Raw genomic sequence first — 10873 nt, 5'->3', positions numbered from 1 at the left:
CAAAAACAAAACAAAAAACCCCACACCCCTAGGCAGTCATTTAAATGCCCAGGCTTCCACAACCTATAGTTAGAGGGAAACTGGAACATAAAGATGTATCTTGAAACTGCATCTGCCTCAGCTAACTGAAATCATTTTCCAGTTACAAATATTTTTTAAGTTTAATTTACTTTCCTACCACCATCTGAAACAGGAACGGAAAGCGTATCAAAAATAGCCCCAAGCAGTTAGAATAATCCATCCAGTGATGTCAGTGACATTTAAGAAGGTTTGGAGTGTTCTGTATTTGCACACATCAAGGAACTCTGTTTTGTGTTTTCTGTACTTGCACATCCTTATTTTTGCAAATATTTTTTTTGTAGTCATAGCATACGGTGGCAGGGAGGATGTTATAGAAGAAGAGGGAGTGGTGATGACTTCACAGCATGCTGCACCCCTTCCTATGGAGACCTTGAGAGCTCTTGTGCATGGACTATGCAGTTGGGGATCCTGGCTCAGATTCTGTGGTGATGGGCACAGATGTAAGAGCTTAGATGGATAAACAGGATAGGGTTTTGGAGAAGCATCTCCAAGGAGCAGTCATTCTTTGCAGCATGCTCTGCTGATAGCCCAGCAGATTTCAGTGGTGCTCTATCCAGTGTTAACTCCCCAGTGAGGCTTCTACCCTCTGTAGATAAAAATAATCAGTGGCAGCAGGGTAGGGAGCCAATGGCAACATGATACCATTACAAGGGCAGTGGCATGTGAAAAAGTGGGGCCACAATACCAGAAGGAAAAGTTGGTTATTTTCAAGATCCATGAGGTCAGGTCCTAACCAGCCTGAGGATTGTTCCATCCGAATTGGTGTGGGCCCCTCCAGAACATGTGAATCTCTTAAGAGCAATATGGGTCCTGAACAATCTGTGGGCTGCCCTTTGCATTCATGACTCCCTACCCTTCCCCTGGTTCTCAGTATTTCCAACCACAAAAGATTAAAAAAAATCATGAATTTCTCTCCCCCTCATCTCTCAGAAGCAGCATAAACCCACAAGCTCCAGCACCACAGCACAGACTTCTTCCACTTTAGCTACTGAAACAACTGCTAGGTATGAAGCACGTTGGTATCCTCTGTGCAGATGTGCCATAAAGGGTAACACAACACACACTTATTTGTAAGAGAGCAGTGGGATCTTGGACATCAGGATTCCTGTTTTCTATGGTTGGCTCTGGTAGCCAAGTGTGGTGCAGTGAGTACAGACAACATAGCCAAAGGTTGCAAAGCCCCTGTCTGTGTCATCTGTGGTAACTGAACTCAGGCTCTTTGGACGTAAGCACAAAAGATGTTGCCATTTGAGTTAAAGAACTATTTTTCATAGCATGTTAGCAGTAACAGTCATAAACCCTGACATATGGTTTACCCAATGGAAGGTGACCAAAAGTCATACTGGATATGTCTACACAGCTGCTTTACCACAGTACCTAATAGAAGGGGCATGCCAAATGATATGCTTGTGCAACCTACACTAACACAGTGAGTAAGTCTACCCAGGAAAAGCTGTGTGGGGGCTAGCCTACCGAGCTAGTCTGAATTCAACTAGTGCAGGTAACAGTAGCAGTGAAGACAGCAGAGTGGGTTTCAGTGAGTAGGTAGTACTAGCCTGGCAAAGACCCATGTAGCTGGATTCTAGCTAACTTGAGTAGGCTAGCACAGCTTTTGCTGGGTAGACTTACTCACTGTGTTTAGTGTAGGCTACACAAGCAAATAATTTGGCATGCCCCTTCTATAAGGTACTCTGGGAAAGCAGCTGAGCACTGGCTCTGTTATGTTACAGATACGAGTTCTAGTCTTTTCTATGTCTGAACTGACCTTGTGCAAGGTCTCACAAATCATCTCTGCAAAGTGGGTGAATGACAGTAATCTTCCTTAAGATATGAGGCCTTGGTAAATAAAGATAATAAAACATATGAACAGCAGTTAGTGAAAGAGCAAGAAGTAGAAATGATGGTGTACTGGCTTGCAGCTCAATATATTTTCTCTTAAGCTTAAGGGGATGGTGGGTGGGGGGCAAAGGGAGTGTCTCTCTCTTTCTCTCTCCATTTAAAAAATCATATGTAGCCAGGAGCATGTCATGTTTTTTGCAAGAGCTCCTGCAGCAGGGGCCAGAAATCACATTCCTCATGATAAATTTATGGCAGTTGGCAACACTGTTAAGTGTAATTATATGTTTACTTCCAGTATAATTTTTCACACACTAGATGCTCCTATGAAGATAACAGAGTTTTATACAGGGCATGGTCTCTGGTAACCAAAGGTGACAAAGTAGGAATCTAGCTGCACAGAAGCCTGTTTGTAATTTATAGTTGTTTTCCTTCATAAATGTTTAAGATATATAATGACACCAGTATACATCTAATGCTAGGGACTCCCTTATACGCAGCTATGTCTTATACCTCACTCTAAAAGGCAGGCGGTATCACATGAAAAAATTATCAAGCCTTAGGCTGCATCAGAGATGCAACAATATGAAAGATGTCAGAAGGACCAGTACTGAGAATGCAGGAGATTAGCAGCCATGCTGACAGATATACATCAACGAATAGGTTGATACTGCAAAACAAAAAAACCACAACCTACGCCGGCCAGTCAGAGTCAACAGACCCAATCTCCAGCCCAAGAGGGAACACCTACACTGTTATTTTCAACCTGGCAACATGAGCCCCACTAGCCCGAGTCATTTGACCGCGGCTTTAACACCCACTGCTGTGGGGTTTGGGGGGAAAGAGGTTGGGGGTTTTTGTTTTCTTTTTGCAGTGTAGATGTACTCTAAGACAGTGTTTCACAGTGACCAGTATGTGGACCTGCGCTGGTCCACGGGATCTCTCTGAAACAGTTTAAGAAGGCAGCAAGCCAGTCCCCGGTATGAAAAAGATTGAGAAAAACTTCTCTAAGAAAGTACTAAAAAGTTGGGGGCACATATCCCACCCCCTCCAATAGTGTTTGCATTCCTGGGCTGCATTTTTTCCCCTTACCAATGGTTGCAGGGATGTAATAGTGTGTGCCCCTTATTCTCCCCCCCCCCTCCCCCAGGTATCTGGGTGCCAGGAGAGGCTTCTCTGGATCTCATGGAGACAATCTACCTCAATCTCTTTAACAGACTAGAGTACATTTCCTGATGTGGCTAAAACATGGTTTGTTTCTATCCACACAGGGAAAACCAAACTCTGTAATAACACTGTTAAAGTAACATGATAGATTTTGCATTACAGGTAGGGCCTCAGAATGGGTAAACCCATTTGCAAGCTACCCAGTCTACTAGCAGGGTTATAGAGAAGCTAAAGGTTTATAGTTTAATGACAGGCATTTGTAACTGAGTGTAATATAAACAGATATACAACTTAAAAGGGTGCATTAGTCATAAAATCTCTAAGAGGAAGATAGCCCAACAGTTCATCCCAGATTCGATCTGTTAATATATGACTGTACATACCATATATAAGGGTTGCCATTTAAAAGCAAGCAACTTTATTTCCTATATAATCAGAGTTCAAAGTGGGAAGAAATAGGTGAAGGAAGCCATGTAATGCTGCAATACAGGTCTGAATGTGCCTAGATATTACAGAGATAAGCATTACAGAAATGCTTGAATAGATGGCATGAAAGAACATAATACAAGGCATGTATAGTAAAATGGGAACGAACAGTACTGATCAGTCCTCTTCAACTGTTCCTTCCTTCTTTTACAAAGTATTTCCATTAAACTTCTATTTAATTTCTTCATCCTTCACATGGTTTGGGGGTTTGTTTTGTTTTTTTCTTCCCAATTTTGGGAGAAGTGCTGATGTTCATTCTGCTGAAACAAGTGCTGGTGACCAGCTCCTGTGAGTTTCTAGGGGTAGATGTGTTGGGGCAGAGACAGACCTCTTCATTTTCTTTTTGGATACACATGTAATTTGCAGGTGTTTGTATTCAGAATTAGAGAAACCTTAAAATGATCTGTTCACTTGAGCAATATGATGCTGATCCTATCTCCAAACAGCAGAGCAAAATATGCATATTTACATTCCTATTAAACTTTTTAATTTTTTTACAAGGTTTAACACCATTGATAATAAATATCTGTCTAGAATAGCTTTCCCCTGAGATTTTACCTTTTTGTTTTTTCAGATATGATAAACTTATTTTGACCAGATTGACTTCTAGATGATTATACACACTCCCTAACACTGGAAAAACAAATGTAGCTGAAATCAGGAAAGACATTCTGTCATTTTTTAACTTCAAATCGTTCTCCTTTTTTGGAAAGTCAATAAAAAGACACAGCCAAAAATGTAAGAGTCAAAATTTAAGTTTTATATTAAAATAAAACCATTTGTTCATCCCATTTGTATTTATAAAATCAAATATTAATAGAAATTCATTCAGATTGTTGTTTTTTAATTTAGTAACTCTCAGTTTGGATTTAACTTTTTCCCTATAGTATGAGTGTAAGATAACTTTAAACTGAATGTGACTATAAACAAATGTAAAACTGAGGCTGCTATTTTTATTGCCCCAACTGTGTGAAGTGAAAGAAAATACATAAAAAAACAGCATGAATGCTGAAAATTAAATAAGAATTTAAAATATCTGAAGGGTTATTAGTAACATAAGTACATTTCTTTTTAAAATTTATGCTTATTTACTTATCTGCCATTTAAAATCTACCGCATTTTTTTAAAAAAAAGCTAATATTTAGTTATGTATTGGAGATGTCATACATTCTGTACTTCGATTTTGTCTGTAATTTCCAGCATGAAATAGAGATAGCTTTGAAGTTGATGGCAGTTAATATGGAATTTTAAAGCATTCCAAACATCCTCTTCACACAGAAAAGGGAATGAAAAATGACTGTACCACACACTCTCCTGCCACTGCCTACTACTATAAGTAATGTTCTAAGTGATAGATAGTGATGTATTTGTGGCCGAATACGAACGAACACACATACACACCCCAAGCAAATTGTATCGCGCTCGCACATCTCTGCATAGATCAGTGGAAAAAGTTTTAATTAACTTTTTCTCTCGCTAAGTGGATGCTGGAGGCACAGAGAAGAGTAATTGGGTGCAGAACACTGTTTGATCAAGGGAAATTGGGAATGTGAGTCTTTCCTTCCTTTTCCTGGCTTTAAATCCATCAGCAGCATGTGCTAAAAAAACCCAACAACAAAACCAGGGAGGGAAGTGGGGAAGATTTGCACTTCAGATCTTTCGCTGTGCCTCAGTGAACTTCAAATGCCAGCGAACATTCCTCTTGCTCAACTTAATCATCAATTTATTTAATCTGATTACACCCAAAAAACCATGCCCCTTTACAGCACAGTAAAATCACACACACGGACCACGAAAAGCACATTCTGCTCCTCCCGCTCCCTTCACCGCAAACCTGCCCTGCCTGGGATCTGCGCGGACTTCCGAAGCCTTGTCAGTACCAGAGCATAGTCTGTCCTTCCCGGTCAGCGAATCCCGCCCTCCGGGTTTTCTAAGCCGCCGGCACCCCCAGCCCTGCGGCGATTGGAGAATGCGGCCGGCTGCAGCCAATGGGCTCTGTGGAATGCTCATGTCACCGTACCGGGCTGGCAGCGTCTGAGCCCCATCAGGCAATAAGGAGAGAACCAGCAGTGCCGCTTGGTCACTTCCATGCTGAGGCTCCTTGAGCTGACGGCTGCCTACTGCCCGCAAACCCTTCCCTGCTCTCTGCGGGAAATGCGTCCCTCCAGCCTGCACTGACTTCCCTGGGGTGCCCAGGCAGAAACGAGCAGCCAAGCCAGGCTCCCTCCAGGGGATACTTGTCTCTCTTGCTTTAAATGTGACTGATCATTTCCCCCCGCCCAGGAATACCTTGCGGTGTTTCCCAAGTCCATCTCCTGGAGGGTAAGTGGCAGCTCTGTGTTGCTCTCTCCCGTAGGGGAGATAAGTGTGGTTTTGTCTGTATGGAGCGGGACTGTTTGCATTAGATTCCCACTTTGCAGTCTTGGGGGTGAGGGGAATGCTGTGTGGAATGTCAGTCCCCCAGGGTCTTGTCACCTACAAATGTCTCGAGAGACTTAATTAGTTTAACAGGACCAGAAGGGTCGGAGCAGAAGCGAGGCGACTAGCTTAGGCAGAAAGCAACTAGTGGCTGCTCCAGCCTAATATCTTGAGAAGCCTGCCTCCTCAGTTTGTTTCATTAAAATATTGTCTTCAAAGTGGTGAGTTTTTAGCTTTCCGTGGTTTTTTGTATTTTCTATAAACAATGAAGTAAAACCTCAAATCTGTTACTTATTAACATACCTGGGATTCAGGATGCAGCGCAAAGTTGTTAAATTTTGCCTGCAGACACAGAAAAAACCAACAGATCTTGGTTATTGGATTGCCTAACCTGGCACTGTTGTGTATGGGAGGAGTCTCTGGAAGATTGTCCACAAACTTGTTTGAAGAGTTTTGATGATCATTGTCTTGAATGAAGGGGAAAATAATTTGGGGGCTGACACCATACTGAGTTATAATTTGCCTAAGTGGAATCTGAACTAGCACTCCAAATACATGTATTATTGGTTCGAATGTATGTGTGTACCCTGCATGCAGAACAACAAATAAAATAACAAGCTGTGAGGGGACAAAAGGGAACAGAAGGTTAGGATTTTATCTGAGGTTATTTATATCAAAGTGTCTCTGATTTATGTTTTACTTATTCACTTAGTTCTACACACAGAGACGTGGTTATGCTTAAATTTTATCTTCACACGTATATGTTTTGGTATACAGAGACAGTATAGAAATGTGTATTACCACGGCTGTAGTGTGTGTGTGTGTGTGTGTGTGTGTGTGTAAATTACATAATGTGTGTGTAATTTTAAGTGTTTAGTGTATTTTGTACAGTTGTAGCATGGAGAGCTTCGTCTCTTTTTATAGCACCCAAGCCTCTAGATGGATGTGAGTTTCAGAGTGTTTGCCTGACTCAGGCTCCAGATGTGTGAGCTCAGCTGTTGCCTGTCACTTGGGTGACAACTGGTCTTTTTCCACTAAGCCTTTGCTTTCTCCATTATACTCAGCTAAGTGTCAATGTTTCAGTTCCCTTCTATTATCATGAGTGTATTCCAGTCCCATGGGAGGGGGAAACCTTGTTTGGCTATCCTCAGCATGCAAAATGTCTGTTTTCAGACTCTGTTTTTTTCTTATGGAAGAATCTTGTGACAGCTAGAGAGAGACATCTAAAATGCAGCCCTAACTTAAGCTAAATATTCTGCCTCAAGAGAGCTCTGAAGGGGTGATGAATATTTGTCAAGCCTTTTTTCTCAAACAATATTTACTCTCACCAGGGGATTTTAAACGTAAACAGTAACCATTTATCTTGCTGTCTGGTTGGGTTCATTTCAGTGTGGTTTCAGCTTAAGGTGGCTGAGTCTGGTCTTGGACAGGAATCTGTCATTGTACCCCAGCTGGGGACTGAAGAAAGAAAAATAAAGCACTCTGCTAGTACCAGTGTCTATAAATGCCATCAACTGGAGACGCAGGAAACTCAGTGGGGGATATTTTACAAGCTCTCCAAGAATGTTTATACAGAGGATTTAAAGGTTAACAATGCATATTCCCTACATGTTAAAACTAAAAGGTGTCAAAAATAAGTGGCTAACTTTACTCTAAGTTCAATTTTCCATGCTTTGTCAAGTAGCTGAAACCCATGACTTTTAATTAACAACTTTTCTTGCCTATTGAAAATTCAGAATGTCTGTCAGTTCCAACAGCAAAAGCCAAGATGAGCTAAAAGAGTTTATTGTGTTTTGTAATCAGAGATCTATGGAGCCATTGTTGTATAATAAAGGGAGCTGTACTGAGTCAGCCTGGTCACCCGCATAAAAATTGTAACATCAGCTGCGGGGGGTGCGGGAACGGGGAGAGAGAGAGCCCTTACAGGGTTAATAGCTGAACTATTAAGATTGGAGTCAGATGTGGGTAAAAGCAACAAGGGAGTCTGTTTTTTTTCCTAATATCCTGTAGTCTGATAACTCTGAAAAAGGTAATTGTTTAAAAAAAAATCTGTTTTTCATAATTTTTTTTTTTAAAGCAAGATGAAGTCTGCATAAACTAGAGAAGATTCTAATGTTTTGAAAGGCTAGGAAATGGCTAGAAAATTCCAGTTGACTTAAAAGTAAAATACTGAACTGTGCATGTATTTTTTCATGTACAAATACAGAATTTTATTGATTCCCTTCTTCTAAATAATCCATTCTCCATCTTAGTGGCATAAAGGATATCGTTCAACGTTTGTGAAAGAACAGTCTGTGTACTGGAAAGGTTATCTTTTCTAGTAGACTAGTTAATTATAACTTTTTTTATTAAAAGTGATTTTAGAGTATTTATCTTCTAGATAACAAAGTTTTGCAAAAAAGAAAATGTAAATGGTTTGAAGAGTGTATGTGGTGGTTGCTGTTATACTCTAAAAGTTTCATAATTTATATGTAAAAAAGATGCCTGAGGAATGACTTGGCACACTAATGACCTAACTTCCCATAATCTCAAGAGTTTGGTCTGTCTTCCCCTATGTTTTTAGAAAGAGATTAGATTAGATTTGGCATTGTTCATTTAACTGGCATATGAAAATCAGATGGGTTTTACTCTGTAGCTATTTTCTACTGAAACACTGCATAGGATAAACTTGTATGGAGTTAGTTCCTATTGTATCTTTGCTGAGTGATTGGCTTGACCCTTTCCTAATGCCTTGGATGAAGATACAAAGATTTAAAGTATTTTCCCAGTATTATGTAAATTCCATGCTATGGTGATTGTGGATGCTGTACAACCCCCCTAATACAGAACAGATAATTAGACCAACTTCAAGTAAACACAAGAATTCACTAGACACGGTATCCAGGCAACCAGAGCCATGATATATGTACAATGACTGAGTTAATTTTTTGCAATTCTTTTTAAAATGTATGAAAAATTATTTTTGACCCACTGAGTGTTGTCTTTACCTGTAGGCCACAGAAGGTAAAAGTCCAAGACATCAATGCCTCTGTCTAGGGGCTCATGAAAGAACATTCTCCAAAGCCATTGCTCCTTTGTATTTCAATAATAAAATGATCACTTCATAAATATTTCAGAGAATCATTCTGTGATCAAGTGTTGCCTAAGGTGAAGGAGAATAGCAACACAGTATCTTTCCTTTGTTTGAGTAGGCTACATAATGATCATGTCTGTCTTATCTTGAATTTGTTATCTCTGAATTCATAGAAGGGTAGTTCATCAGTATTTTTGGTTTGGTTAGGTACATTAACTATTTTCTGTTTACAACCATTCTAAACTGAGGTAAACTTGAGCCTAATTATAGTTCATTAGTGTTTTCTAGTTAGAAACCATTGATTGTTAGGCCCAGCTACTGGACACACACAGATGAATAGTTCTTACTTGCATGTGTAAGGCCATGTCTACACATACAGCACTGCAGCTGTGCCGCTGCAGGACATCTGGTGAAGAGGCTCTGTGCTGAGGGAAGAGAGCTCTCCATTGGCATAATAAAACCACCTCTGTGAGCGGGAGAAGCTATACGCTTGTCTACACTGGCAATTTCCTCGACACACCCTGAGTGCAGCAAGTTTCAGCACTATAAAGCACCAGTGTAGACAGTGCACCGGCGCTGGGAGCCACGCCCATCGTGGGGGTGGGTTTTTTAGAGCGCTGGAAGCGACCACACAAGCCATGTTAAAGCGCTGCCATGGCAGTGCTTTAGCATTGCCAGTGTAGACTAGCCCTATGTCAGTGGGAGAAGCTCTCCTGCTGACATAGTGCTGTGCATGCTGGTGCTTATGTTGGTGTAACTTATGTCACTTCGGGGGGGTGGTTTTTTCACACCCTTGAGTGATGCAAGTTATGCCAACATAGGCTGTAGTATAGAATAATCCAAGTGTTTGTAGGACTGAGGATTTACAGTGGAAAGGACCAGCTTTGAAGGAGAGAGCAGTAACTCTGAGTCAACCTTCTCCCTTCTCCCCCCTCCCCCCCTTCTGACTGAGCAATGGTGGGAAGAAACATGTTTTACAAGTTATAGCACACTGATGTCATGACATTTCTGGCAGAGATACCAAGATAGACTAATCAGATCACTTTACTATTTGCCAAAATGACACAGTTTTTTCCAAAGACAATTCTTTTGTTGCTGGTCCATAGTCAAAAGATATTTCCAGTTATTGAAAAAAAATGCTCCAGGGGACTGTAATAATTCATTCTGTGTCTTTGTATTGTTTGCTTGTTTAGACTTCACTCTAAACACATTAAACTCACTTTTCCTTGGCCTCTAGAAAAATGGAATGATTGCTCAGCATGAATTGATTAGCCTTTTCAAGGGTTATTTTTCTACAAGAAAATTTTAAAATACACAAACTGAATTAAAAAACTCAGACAGAGGTATGAGCCAACACAGACATTTTTAAATACTTATGTAAACTAGCAAGCAACTGTCATTTACCTCTTTTTGGAACTCTGCCTACAAGGGTCCATTTGATTTTTAAATGTTACCACAATGCTGGTTCAAAATGTTCCTGAAAAACAACTGACCAATCAAGCTGAGAGTGTCTTTCTTACCAGTGAACCGGTGGTAGGGACTGTTGAAGACAAGTCTGTCATTTCCAGTGGATGACAGACAAAAGGTGGAGCTGTGTTATTTCAGTTGTTCTGGTACTGAAGTCATTTAGTCCTGTCCAAGATTTGTGTCTGAATTGTTGATTTATAGCACTGTGTAGCTCTTGCTGCTTTGTATGCTTCTCTCCTTCATTTTTCCATCTCTCTTCCTCTTGCTCTCTAAGGCCATGGCTACACTTACATTTTTGCTGCGCTGGTAGTTACAGCTGTGGTCGTACAGCTGTGTAGGGCCAGT

General features: G+C 40.7%; 1 protein-coding gene across 5 annotated transcripts in view; it reads left to right on the top strand.

Annotated features, from left to right (window-relative positions):
• Positions 1–5718: 5718 nt before the first annotated feature.
• The window catches only part of PRICKLE1 (prickle planar cell polarity protein 1), a 113287-nt gene continuing 108132 nt past the window's right edge, over positions 5719–10873 (top strand). For all 5 annotated transcript variants that reach the window (XM_032804601.2, XM_032804593.2, XM_032804597.2 and 2 more), the window contains exon 1: positions 5719–5892. The gene's annotated coding sequence lies outside the window, so the exon portion shown is untranslated. The remainder of the gene's footprint in view (positions 5893–10873) is intronic.

This window comes from Chelonoidis abingdonii, chromosome 1 (assembly GCF_003597395.2).
Source record: "Chelonoidis abingdonii isolate Lonesome George chromosome 1, CheloAbing_2.0, whole genome shotgun sequence".
NCBI classification, from domain to species: domain Eukaryota; kingdom Metazoa; phylum Chordata; order Testudines; family Testudinidae; genus Chelonoidis; species Chelonoidis abingdonii.
This window is presented reverse-complemented; position numbering and strand designations above follow the sequence as displayed.